The sequence below is a fragment of the Delphinus delphis genome, chromosome 3 (genome assembly GCF_949987515.2).
Source record: "Delphinus delphis chromosome 3, mDelDel1.2, whole genome shotgun sequence".
In the NCBI taxonomy this organism is placed as follows: domain Eukaryota; kingdom Metazoa; phylum Chordata; class Mammalia; order Artiodactyla; family Delphinidae; genus Delphinus; species Delphinus delphis.
In genome coordinates this window covers 158384594-158397886 of record NC_082685.1, presented here as the reverse complement: position 1 = coordinate 158397886, position 13293 = coordinate 158384594, and the positions used below count along the sequence as shown (strand labels likewise).

The 13293-nt window shown below is 44.9% G+C and overlaps 1 protein-coding gene across 1 annotated transcript in view; it reads left to right on the top strand.

Moving 5' to 3' along the window:
* Positions 1-1607: 1607 nt before the first annotated feature.
* BASP1 (brain abundant membrane attached signal protein 1) overlaps positions 1608-13293 on the top strand; it is a 54656-nt gene continuing 42970 nt past the window's right edge. The window contains exon 1 of the mRNA XM_060007100.1: positions 1608-1841. The gene's annotated coding sequence lies outside the window, so the exon portion shown is untranslated. The remainder of the gene's footprint in view (positions 1842-13293) is intronic.

Sequence of the window (13293 nt, the reverse complement as noted above, 5' to 3'; positions counted from 1 at the left end):
GGCCTGTATAAACTGTAAATACCTGCACAGCCGGGGAGCCTTGTTCCACTGCAAAACTTCCAGCCTAGTATGAGATTGACACTGCCACCCTGCTGAATTTAAATATAGTAATTAGATTCCAGTAAGTTTTCTCCCTGTTCATCGAAAATGGACTTACCCCAGTTGAAAGCGGATGCACTTGCCTTTGGCGTCTGCCTCCCTAAATACGGTTACATTTTGTCACCCCGATTTTGGAAAACATTTCTATCCTCGAATCCAGGCCCAGGTCTAGAGGGCAGAACCATCCTGGAGAGGAAACAGCAGCTCAATCATTTTTTTCTTTTCTTAGATGCGACGTAGGCGAGCTTGAAAGCAATTCAGACACGGCCAGAGGGCGCCCAAATGCCGCAAATGAAAGTTCCAACGTTCAGATGGGTTTTGCAGGAAGGAAAAATTCGCTTTTGTCTAGTGAAAGAGCTACCATTCTAAACGATGTCGTATTTGCTTCTTGCCAACAGATAAGCAAGGTGAGCATATCTCCCCACCCTGGTGGTTACTCTGTATTCCTGTGTTAAACAAAGTGGCAGCCCCCCGGGCCACGCCGACACACGGCAGTTGGCTACGGTTTTGACCTGTGCGTTTCTGAGCGGCACTGTGCAGGTTGCCTCGGCTATAACTCACTCTTCCTGAGAACCGGTGCCTCCATTAAAGCACAGGCATCAAAAAAAAAAAAAAAACCCGACGGCTCCTTGCCTAGGGCTCTTGTCTTCCCTCCTTCCTCTCCCAAGTCCTGAGAGCATCCTCGCAGGGGCTACGCCGCCCGCCCGGCCAGCTGAACCTTAGCGCCGCGCTTGCCCAAAGCCGCAGCCTTCCCGGCTCAGCCCAGCGTGTACGCCCGCCGCCCGCCGAGCGCAGTCAGTCGGCCGGGGCGCCGCCCAGACGCGCCTGCAGTTGGAGGTCACTGTCAACCGCGCGGGCATCTGTCCTGATGGGCTGGGGGCAGCCACCAGGTCACCCCCGACCTCACTGCCTGCCCGGGGATCAGAATCTCAGCCGGACGTCGCGAGCGGCCGGGTTGGGATGCTGAGAAGGGTAGCAGGTGGCAGGGGGCGTCATTCACCACCTCGAGGCAGCCCCTGGAGTCTGAACGAGAGCCCGAGCACTTCTTATCCAACCGTTCCAAATAGAGGGAGAGAAAGAAAGTGAGAGAGAGAGAGAGAGATTGAGAAAAACAGAGAGTAGTGCCCACGGACATCTCCGGCGCCGCGGGGAAGGGGAGGCGACAGAGGTGGGGAGCAGGGGACGGGAGAAGAGGGGAGGGGAGGTGAGGAGGGAGTGGGAAACCGGCGTTCAGATATGATGTAGAGAGGCAGGAGGGGCACAGGGATGGAGGGAAGGGGAGGAAAGGAGGGGATCAGCCGTTTAGAGGAGAAGGGAGTTGGGGGTAACCGGGATGGAGGGGATTTGAAGGGAGACGGGCGGGGCCCCAGCGCGGCGGGGAACTCAGGGGAGGCGGGAGGGGCACCGGGATGGAGGCGAAGGGAGGGGAGCGAGGTGGGCGGGGTGAGCGGGAGGAGGGAGGCTGGGCGGGCGGACGCGCCGGGGGAGGGCGCTGGGCAGGAAGGGGAGGGGGAGCGCGAGCGCGAGAAATGCAGAGGCTGCAGCGGCGGCGGCGGCAGCAGTAGCGGCAGCGGCGACGGCGGCGGCGGCAGCGCTCCAACTCGCTCCTCGCTCCGGGCTCCGCCGTCGAGCCGGGGAGAGAGCCACCGCCAGCGGCCAGGCACCTGGCCGGACGACGCCAGCGACCCGGGCCCCTCCGCGGCACCGCGCTCACCCAGGGGCGGCACAGGCACCCAGATCCGGTAAGGAGGCGCGCCCCGGTGGCCCAGCTGCCGCCGCGGACCCGGGTTGCAGGCCACCGGGGGCCTCCGTTCCCGACTCTGCCCCCGCCCCACCCCCGAGGCCCTTTGTTCTCTCTCGGCGCCGCAGCCCGGGGCGGGGAGGGAGTGGTGCGGTCCCCACTAGACGGCGCGGGTCGTGCGGTCCCCCTCCGTGAGGCCTCCGTCGCGCTTCGGGCATCTGGGGTGATGGGGGGCCCCGAGGTGGGTGGTTTCGACCGCTCGCAGGGCGGGGAGGATGGGGGGTTGGTGAGCCTGATAAACGGAGTTGGGGGTGGGCGGTGGGAGGGAAGCTGCTAGTTAAGGAGGAAATTGCCAAATGTGAAACCCTTTAAATGAATTGCGTCCCGAAGAGACGGTTTTGGGAGGCCGAGGGGAGAGTATCTGCCACTGGCCCTGTCCAGAGCCGGGAAGAAAGCGCTTGGTGCGAGGGGCGCAGCAGCAGAAGATGGAGGGTGGGGTGCGGTGGGGCGGGGGGGGAGGGAGGGGAGAAGGAATACGGGGAATCTGGTGTGATCCGAAGGGAGGAGGCGGCTTTTTGGTTCAGCAGATGGGTTTCCTTGACCTGTGGGGCTCCTGAATCTTGGCTTCGGGTGGCCAAGGAAACGCGAGGTTCACACGACAACGTGCCTCCAGAAGCACAGCTGAGCAGATCAGAGCCCCAGCCTCGGTCGTGGCTGAACTGCCTTCCCATGAACCCGTGGGCTACATCTGAGTATTTTATGTTTTCGAGTATTCGGTTCGGAGAATGCGCTGAGTGCCTCCTGTCGCGGGCCCGGCCGGGAGGGTGTGAGCTTGAACCTGACAGCGCGCGGCCCCTGACCGCCCAGCCCGGCTGTGAGCGAAGGTTTGGGGTTTAGCAGGTTTTGCTTAAAGCGCTAACACTGAAAGCCGACTCTCGGCCCTTGTTCGCCCTCCTCGCCCAATCGCCCCCGCCTACCCGCCCCCCACCCCAAGAATAAAAATTGCAGAATCCCTGGGTCCGCGCGCACACACACAAAGCGTGGCTACAAACCGCATTCTTTCATGAATATTCATCGAACGCTTGGCTGGCCTCCTGATCTGCTTCCTCGGAGACATGTCCGCCTTGAAACGGACTCAGTGAACAGTCTTTGCCTGTGTAATTTTCACTCTGCTTAAATTAGCACAGCGCACACGGGTGCATTTTTAGTACCTTGACCAGGATTGACACCACACCTCGGTCTGCCGCGAGGCCACTAGCACATCTGTGGCGGGTTAAAAATCAAACACTAGTCTAGAGGTGGTCTTCCTGCAATAGGGGTGTGGATCAGCCTCCCAGGGATTACAGCCGGGGCCAGCAGATCCTCAGTACTGCGGGCAAAATGAATGAATCGGGACTGTAATTACCTATTCCTTTGTCTTGGCCTGGCGCATGCGCCGGAGAACAGGGAGTGGAGGGCCCAGGCAGCCCTATCTGATCTTTCCATCACCCACCCCCCCACTCCCTTCCCAAGCCCAGGAACAAAGGCGTTTGCCCTAAACGTTGCGTGAAACCGCTGGATACAGATGACAGTTTTTTCTTTCCCCCCTTGTGTGTGTATTTCTTCTTTTCCAGGCTATCTCATCTCTTGCTTTCTTAGCGATTTCAATTGATGAAAAATAAGATTAGCCTTGACGATGAGGGCAAACTGGGGATTAAATATTTTTGTAACCGAACACTGCTGTTTTCCTTTCTCGTGCTGTTCATTATTCTCTTTCCTGTAACGTATTGCGCTGCAGTGATGGTGGCTGTCTTCATGTGCATCAATTAACCGTTTGTCTGACAGATTTTTGCTGCTGGCCATTTGATTAAGGGACCTTGGTCTCAGAAATGACAGTGGGCATTGCCCCTAGTGTCACTCCTTGGGAAAAATTAAGACATTTTGGCGTTTATACGAACAAGATGGCCTACAAAACCCAGAGCTGAGAAAAAGGGTTACCTTGTCAGGATCCTAACGCTGTCTGTTTTCTCTTGATTCCTAGTACCTCATTGTTTCATTAGGAATCCCAAAGAGGAACCCCATGGAGATGGAAATCCACTGTTAGGAGAGGAAGAAGCAGCTGGGGCTGCTGGGGTGAAGATGGTTGATTAAATTCTTCATTTTTCTGTGTCTAACAGAAACCATGAGCCATTCTTTCTCTCTCTCTCTCTCTCTCTCTCTCTCTCACACACACACACACACACACACACACACACACACACTTGATGGTTGATGACTGATTTTTTTCCCAGTGATGCAGTAACCAGATTATGGCCTCTTTTTGGGCTAGTTTGTTCTACCAACTAAAAGGAGACTTACTGTGTGTATAAAAAGGAGCTAAATATTAATAATATTTTCACAATGGTACGTCATGCTTGAGAGAATTTTATGCCTAAGTATTCTCGGTACACCCTGGCAAGACAACACGTGGCAGGAAAATGGAAATCGTCTCTTTTGTTCCTTTTTAATAAAACTTGATATTGATCAAGTTTACTGTATCAGGACCTTTATTTGGTAGGGTGACTGCCTGCTACCCTCTCTACTCCTTAGTATTGAGTGTTTTTTTTTTTTTTTATGGTTTAGAGGGCTAGATGTAGGGTTTTTTTGTTTGTTGTTTTTTTTCTTTTCCTTTAGGTTATGTTTTTGAGATGAGTCAATATAGACCACATGCAATAGCAAATATATGCCAATATGTCCTCAATTCAATGAATCTTAGGTTTTTGAGGAAGATAATTCTTAAATTGAATTATAAATGATCAGTTACCTTTTTCTTTTATCCAGCTAGCTTTCTGGCAAGCTTTAACAGGTAGAGAAAGGGAGTTGGGCCTTTTGACAAAATGCGCCAACCATGACTACACAGTATTATCAGTGGCGCCAGTGGCGCATCTCTCCTTAACTGGTGCTCACGCTGTGATTATGTGGGCACAGGAGGACCTTTCCTCCCCACAGACCACCCTAATTTGAACATCTAATTTGAACCGAAGAGCCCTATGGGCTTTGGCTCCCTCTCTTTGGAGGCATCGTTACATCTTCCTGGATTTACTAGACCAAACCATATTATAATCTAAGATGTGACATATTCTGTCTCTTTAATTTTTGTCTTTTTTAAAAAAAATTCACATTAACAACAATTTTAAACCATTTTCATTCCGTGGTCAAGATAAGTGGAGTATGAAAAACTTAGGTTTGGAGGAGATTCGGTCACTGTACAGTGGATGTCTGCAATAGTCACTGTAGTTTTGTAAAAAAATGGCAAAATCCAAAACCATTTTTAAAGCAAGTAAGGTGCCGTGTGTATACTCATGTTACGAAATAAAATTTTATTAATGATATGAAACTAAACTAGTCGGTGTAGGATATCATTTTACAGTGCTTCATAATGGTCTTCGGAAAGTAATCAATTTTCTGTTTTTCTCAGTATGTATATAGACGGGAGAACCTAGCTAGTCTACTGAGATGCTCATTTCCAATTTTTCCCCATGTACCCCTGAAACAAATGGGTTGCATTGAGCATCTGAAATTAACATGTTCATTTATGGGCTTAAACATTCACATAAAGCCCTTTAAAAGCTGTAATAAACAATGCTTCCTAAATAAAAGATTTATAATAAAGTTGCTTTGCCTTATTTTTGTTATCATTTGTAAAATTTTGTTCTGAAAAATATTCAGAAAAGGCGTGCTAACTATTTGTCCAAAGCAATTGCCTTTGGTGTCTGCTTCTGTTGCGAGCGATGCTCTGGTTTGCTTAGGTCTTTATCTTTCTAATAGGTAGTTTTTACCTACTCATTTTACACCCTGTTTATCAAAAGATTAACATCTTCTTAATGATTGTTTTAGCTGGTAAACTGGAAACCAGGTAACTGCTAAGGGAAAACCAAGCATGTGTATGGGTTGAAGTTCTGGGGGTGGGGGGAATGGGTGCAGAATCTGTCGTTTTATCAAGTTTTCTCAACTCACTGAATCCTTTGCATTTATTCTGCCTCTTAAGACTTTGGATAATACAATGCAGTGTGAACTTTACAGCTTAATTCTGGTGGATTAGTATCAGGAAATAACTGAGCTTGTGCACAGCCAGAATGTTTATTAAAGAGCAAATACTGTTGATGGAGAGGTTTCCTAGGATGTAGTTAGTGGAAAAGAGAGTCAGTTTGAAAAATCTCTAGGCACTGGCTCGGCCACTTTGGCCAAATTACTTCAAACCTCTTTGAATTTCACTTTATTCAATTGTATAATTGGAGTAATAATTCCTAATTTTAGGCTATAATGAGGACCACACATAATGTCTGAAAAGTGCATAAGTACAGTGGCTGGCTCTTAGGGGCCGGCCTAACCTCTCAGTCTGCATTTTCAGCACAGTCATCAGTGTGATTGACATCGGTAACTAATTTCTGTATATTGAGCTGTATTTTTGTTTCCACGCTGATTAAGACCTGAGGGTTTCGGTGTATTCAGTCAGAAATAGGATATTTCAAACCTCATGTAGATATTTGAAATTCTGTGAGATGCTGCATGGGAATTTGCCTCAAAGTGGATTGAATGAAGCTAGGATGGCCACCCTCACTGAATTTACCATGGCTGCTTATGTAACTCAAGAGATGGCATTTAAGTTCTTTTGAGAAAATACAGGGGTAGTCTTAAAACCACAGAAGTTCCCAGCCTGCCAAAGGAAGGTTTTTGTTAAATGCCATTCCCTCCGCTGCTATTAAGACAGACATCTAGGTAAGTGCCGTGTGAGGAAAAATGTCCAGGAAACCTTATCAAAAGTAAAAGGTAATCATTTAGGGAATCAAATTCTTACCAGGATATAGTGAAATTGTAATTTTGAAAAGACACAAGCCTAAGAAGCAATGAGGTTAGACCACAGCCTTTTTTTCTCTCTGGAACTCAGAAATGGGATGAGATGGATGCAGAGTCTCAGAGTGTGTTTTCCCTCTTCTGCACCCTGAGGGTTTAAGTAACTTTAAAAATCAAGCTTTCCAAAGGCAGTAGAAGTTTTGAACAAAAACAGGGAAAGCAGAGATTTTTTTGACTAGCGAAGGCAGTCAGTGAGGGAAGGTTGTGCTCGAGCATGCTTCGAAGTCTAGGAATAAATTCCTGAAAGCTTTAGAGACTAGAAATGGAAGTCATCTGCAAGCACAACAGGGAACCAGGTCATAAGGAAACGTTTCAAGATAATATAAGAAAATGGTGTTCAGTGAGGAAGGCAAAATATTTACACAACATTTCCTTCTTATCTCTTAAACACTTTCTGAACCGGTTTTTGACTTGATTTTTTATTTTCTTGTTCATTTTGGATGAGGGAGGAAGGACTGGACTTCGTGGGTTTGTTCCTTGAACTTCACCTTGAAATATAGGGCTCAGCCACTGTACATTGTGTAGGAAGTATGATATTTAGAAAGCGTGACTTGGCGGGCTGGGTGTGGAGCCAGATTCACTGGGTTAAGAATCTCGTCTCAACCATTTACTAGCTGTGTGACCTTTGGCAAATTGCTTAGCTTCTCTGTGCTTCAATTCTCATCTATAAAATGGGGGTTATAATATAGAGTTATTGTAAGGATTAAGTGAAATAGTCAGAGACCTAGGACAATGCCTCACACTTTTTAATGCACATACACTGTAAAGTTGTGAGAGGACCAGCTTTCTGTACTTCATCCTCTACATTTATAGCTGTTTATATGCTTATTTCAAAGATTATTATTGCAAGACAAGCTGGTGGTGGTACCCTGGACAGTTGGTAGAACATAGAAGTCTGTGGTTTGGAAAAATCCTCCAAGTATAGCTATGATACCTTGAATATGTTGCCAGGACACTTGTACTAGTTTTGAAAGTCCAAAATGGGTAGTCATAGAACCCCAGCCTCTGTATTGATTGGTATTACAGTATAACACAATAATATGAAAGTCCTTGGAAATTGAGAGACCTTCAGAGAAAGGCTCACTGGTTTGTTCTGTTGAGATGGATAACCTTGGGTGTAGACATAATTCATTCATATTCCTGAAGAGACTTGGCTTTGTTGTGCCCTGAATCTAGTGCATCATCAGCATATGAAAGGAGTGTTTTAGTCATTAGTGCAAAGATTGATATAAACCAGTTTAGATAAGTTTTCACTTTGCCACATCCCTACCACCCACACCAGGAGTAAAAACTAAAGCTTGTCTTACTCAGGAATGTTGAAGGTGTTGTCACCTGTTGACAAAATCTTTAGAAATAATTATCTCTCTGGCAGCCTTAGTCATCGTGGCCTCTTTGAAAAGAAAAAAAAAAAAAAAAGGGAAGTTCTTGGGAATTTCAGATATTTGAGGTGGTTCATCCTGGAATCCGTTTGACCTTTCAGGCATTTAATTCAGGGACCTGCCTGAGTGATTTGTGTTTGTCCTTCAGGACACTGGGCTTGGCTGCTGAGTGAAGGTAAAATCATTCTCATTTTGGCTAAATTTTTTTTTTAATAGTTTCTTTAAACAGGAGTTTGAATCTTAAGGACTCAGGAAGGAAATTATATTTTACTTTATCTGTCAGGTATTCAGTATAGGAAGGAGGTTTTGGATATAGTGATTTTATCATTTAAGACATTTCCTCCATCAAAGGTTTTTTTTTTTTTTCTTTTAAATCTGGAGAAGTTAAGGGACGAAATTGGACGCTTGTTGACTATTGATTGTATGTCATATGCTCTAATTGCAATTTATGCCCTCAAACAAATTGTAAGATGCATTTTACCTGTGAATAAAGGAAAAAATAGAGGGTTAAATAATGTACATAAGATCCTAGAGCTAACAGAAATTGATAGAATTTGAATCCATGTCTGATAGCCCTATTCCGCTGGCCCATGCTGCTGTCTTTCCCATAAGCCATGGCCATTTTATTTCACGTAATTACGGACACTTGATAAAATGGATAACATATTGTAACACATTAACTTCTTCAATATTCATTTAGAGGGAGTTGTACTAAGTTCTTCAATGAAAAATTATTTGTCTTAGAAGAGATACAGTGTCTAATAAATATTTAATCTGTAAATACATTAAGTGATCTCTAGATTAGAAATGCTTCCCGTCATAGTGAACATGGGCTGGCATCCTTAAATTATTTTTGGGATGATGACTGTGAGAATGAGGGCTGCTTTTCAGGACTGTAGAGAAATGTGGGTTTGGTTGCCGCCTTCACTTTCCTCGTGACACTTCCCAAGTGGAAGGAATCCTTCAAATGCCTTACCTGTCATTCTACCTTTGAAATACTAATCAGGGATACTGGTCAGCCCTCTTCCAGCTATGTAGTTAGGGTTGCCTGATTAGAAATAAACCAAGTCCTAAATTTGTGACCCCATTTTCCTTCTGCCCCCACACAAGATTCATTTACAGAAGGTTGGTGGCTGCTGGTAATACCATCCTAACTCAACCGCAGTCCTTTGTAAGTACTTGCCTCATTATAACAGAAGGTTTGAAAGCGCATGACTCAGACACTTCTTTTGGAACTCAAAAGGACCTTAGAAAAGTTAGTGGCTTATTCAAGGTCCCCTGAGCTGGTTAGTGGCTGAGTGGAAACCCAGGTTATTTCTCAATAAAGCCTCACTCCTATGGGCCCTCCCTTCTGTCTGATTGAGTCAAGCTCTTACTCACTGTCTATAACTTTAAAAAAAAGAAAAAAAACTTACCATTTTTTGACTCTGATACCAGTTTTTGAAAACCCAGTGCTGACCCTGTTTCTCTCCCTGATGCCCTGTCTCCCCCCTCCAGCAGAGAGAAGCCATTCTGCCTTTTGATAACACCCACTCGTGCTTACTGCCCGCTACTGCTTTATCTATGCGCCATCTTTCCCCCTCAACTTCTCTTTTTTTTTTCTTACATTATAGGCATGTGGTTTCCTTTAGATGCTGAAGAATTTATGGCATGCATTAAAACAACTTCGCCCAGAAAACTCAATTTTCATGTCATATCTTTGTTTTCCTCCTAGAATAAACAGCGTGGCAGGGTTTGGAGCCTGCACGTGGAGGGTAGGAGTTTGAAAAGAAAGCCAGTTGGTTTTAGACTAATTTGGGGCTGTAGAGTGAGCGGAGCAGTCGAGCATGGTACTCTCGAAATGCTCCGGAATCTCCTGGAAAAGCCAGCCTGCACAGTGCTGTGGAGAGGTGATGGACACAAGCTTTTACGCCGATTACTGGTGTCATCTGGCTTATTGGTTTGAGAGCTGCGTGAAACATGAGGTTTAATCTTTTTTCTTTAAAATTACCATTTATAGTATTTGGGCTGATTTAGAGGATTTAAAAGGGCTGTACGTTTCTGAAGTAGTCATTAAGATACGGAACTTAAGTACTTAAGGTGTTAAAACACTTCATAAAGCTTCATATTCAGACGTTTGAAACGGATTTTAGCAGTGTAAACTGTTTATGTGCATCTGTATTTGGAGAAGCTGTGATAAGTTTAGTTTTGGATAAGAGTTCTAATTTCATATTTAAAATAATATCTTTAGTCATTTCAGTAAGTGGAGAATAAGTTTTGGATAAATTTATATTGTTTCCCAGGGAAACCTGCAATAAGCAAGGGGGTCACAGTTTCTGTAATGCTTTTAATTATTATAATTTTTCAGGTTCAGAGATGGATATATTCCTAAAATAAACCGAAATTAAAAGTTTTTTGTAAATTTATGAAGAAAAAGATGTCAGAGAACAGCTTTTCCTGGTTAAGCTTTCTAAATTACAAGTTTCCTGGATTGCTTGGCCAAGTGATTTTGAAAAGACCCACATCATTTACCCACTGCCAGGCATTCAAAACGCAATTGCCACACAGACTAATACGATAGCCAAGTTAAACAGTAACAAGATCTAATTGGGAAAATAGTATATCGAAAGAGAAAATAATAGGAACCATCTAATAACTGAGGACATCCCAGTTTCTTAAGGTTATAGAGAAGAGTGTCTCCTTGGAATCGTTGCGTAGTCACAGAGTACTGTTTTAAGCTTCTCTGAGCTTGTCTTGGAAACTGTAGGAGCTATAGGAATATTTGCTGTCTCTGACCTTTACAAATGTTCTCAGCTGTTTCAATACAAGATAACATCATCTGTATTTGCTTTCGGCATATTTAAGACTATTGGGTAAAAGGAAAATTGAGAGAAATCAGTGACTTACAGGTGGAGAGATTTTGAGATGACTTTCTCTCCTCCTTTATCCTGCATTCCATCAAGAAGGTAGGGTGAGGTTATATGACCACTTGGGTATTCACTAAAGACTTAAATGATTAAATGAGGTGTTCTGGAATCTTTTCTGAATGACTCATTTTCCTAAGGAAGAAAGGAAGAGTCTCAGTTAACAGTTGGTGACAATAGCTCTCGGGGGGTCTCGTGATCACCCAGCCTCAGTGAATACTACCCTTATTGACCAGAGGTTATTGTGGCACTAGGGTTTCCTCAGTAGCCCTGGTGATCTTTTGTTGAGACCTCAAGCTTTGAATTCCTAGGGCTTACCCAACTGGACTTTTCCAGCACTTTCAGTGTGTGGTTTTCAGACAAATAGTAACAAGTGTTTGTAGCAATGTTCTCAAGAAGGTTGTTAATACAAGATTGATGGTTTCCCAGGTATGTGTTTCTTCATGTGGCTCACATGATTATCAGTCTTCTTCCTCACCTAATTTGGTGGTTGACTAAGGAAAAGTCTTACTGAAAGTTTCACTGGTGTAAGAGACAGAGCTAGTAGCTCACTCCATTTACCTCCACCCTTTCTATTCTTACTGGTTTTGTTTCCACTATCCGGAGAGCTTAGCTTCGATTTCATCCATAATAAAGTCTCCTGGGTAGGTGGCTGGGTGGGTAGTTGGGTATGAGGGTTGTCCTAGGAGAACTCAGCTGGCTACAATGCAGAGAGAAGCAACCACATGATGGGATTATAACGCGTGATTTCACAAAGGTAAGAGTTGTAGTTTTAAATGGGAAAGGAGTTCCATTAATATTTCTAAGCTATGATGTTTGATTTACTCCTAACTCTGAGTGCTGAGAATATAACCAAAAAATGAACTCCTGAAAAACTGAATTTGAATGTCAACAGGCTTCACATCCCTCTGCCTCATCAGCCATGTTAATTAGTCCTTCCTGCTTAAAAAAATATCACATTGTTGTACTTTAAGCTTTAATGTTGTCGATAGTAACACATTCTTTGACTGTATCCTTATTTCCCTGCAACAAATATTACCATGTTAAATGGAGAAGTGGTGATTAAAGGAAGCAGGTGGCAAATTAGGATTTGTCCCCAGTTAAATTAGGATTTGTACCCATGCTACCCCCTTTAACTTGCCTTCTGTAAGAGCAAGAGCTACTGCTTGCATATCTCTTTCCTGTTATTGATCCACTTTGCTAGGCATACTACCTAAGGAGTATCCTTTGTCATACCTGTCGTGAGATAGCGAAGAATCCCAGATAAAGAAGTCCAGAATGATGTAATACTGCAAAAAATGTTACTGCTGTTTCTAAGGGGAGTGAAAAAAACCCTCAAGCCAGTTTTGAGTTGAGCATGATTTCTGTTGGAAGAGGGTGTGACCTGAGGGAGATATATCTAAAAATCGACCCCCAAACCTCCCAAACCCTTAGGGTATTTAGACAGCATAATATAATACAATTAATGTTAGCAGCACAGAGCATGGCAAACCAGCAGGCCCTGACATGCTAGCAATTGTTTGCATAGTTTACCTAGTAGAGAAAATATCTAACTACTAGAATAGATGTTTTAGATCACTAATGTGCACCACGGTTAGTGTGAGATGTGAGTTGGCTGGGGATGAATTTCCATTGAAATCTGATTCTGATAACACATTTAACTACCACCCTAGCTAATTAAACCATCTCATCTTGAGAGAGGGAGAGACATTTGGATACAGTAGCATTTTTGTGAAATAGTGAGCTTTGTAAAATCCTTCTGAGAGGGAGCAGATGGCTACACTTGAGGGAAGTTTCAACGAGGTACTTTTGCAGCCATATTTCTGGATGGAGAGAGGGGAATGCCATTCCTTTCTGTTCTTAAGAGTGTCTGGATTCCCCTTGCGTGGGCAGGATTTCTGGTAAGTACGCTACAGGAAGCAAAACGGCATCGTTCTAGATCAGCGGTCAATGACCTCGTTTCCAAGCCCCGCACTGCCCCCTCCTTCTAGAGTTTTCTGGGGAGAAAAGGAGACTAGAGCACGTGAGGAGGAAGGCAAGGAACAGGAGGGTGGAGATGCTCTTGCAGGGATAGGAATGGCAGAGGCAGGGACGCTTTGTTCCTGTATTCATCTGCTAGGGCTGCCATAACACAATACCCCAGACTGGAGGCTAGAATTTCAAAGTCAAGGTGTGGATAGTCAGGGCGTTCGTTTTCCTCTGAGGTCTCCCTCCCTGGCTTACAGATGGCCTCCTTGCTGTGTCCTTACGGGGTCTTGCATCTGCGTGCGTGCACCCCTGGTGTCTCTTTCTGTATGTC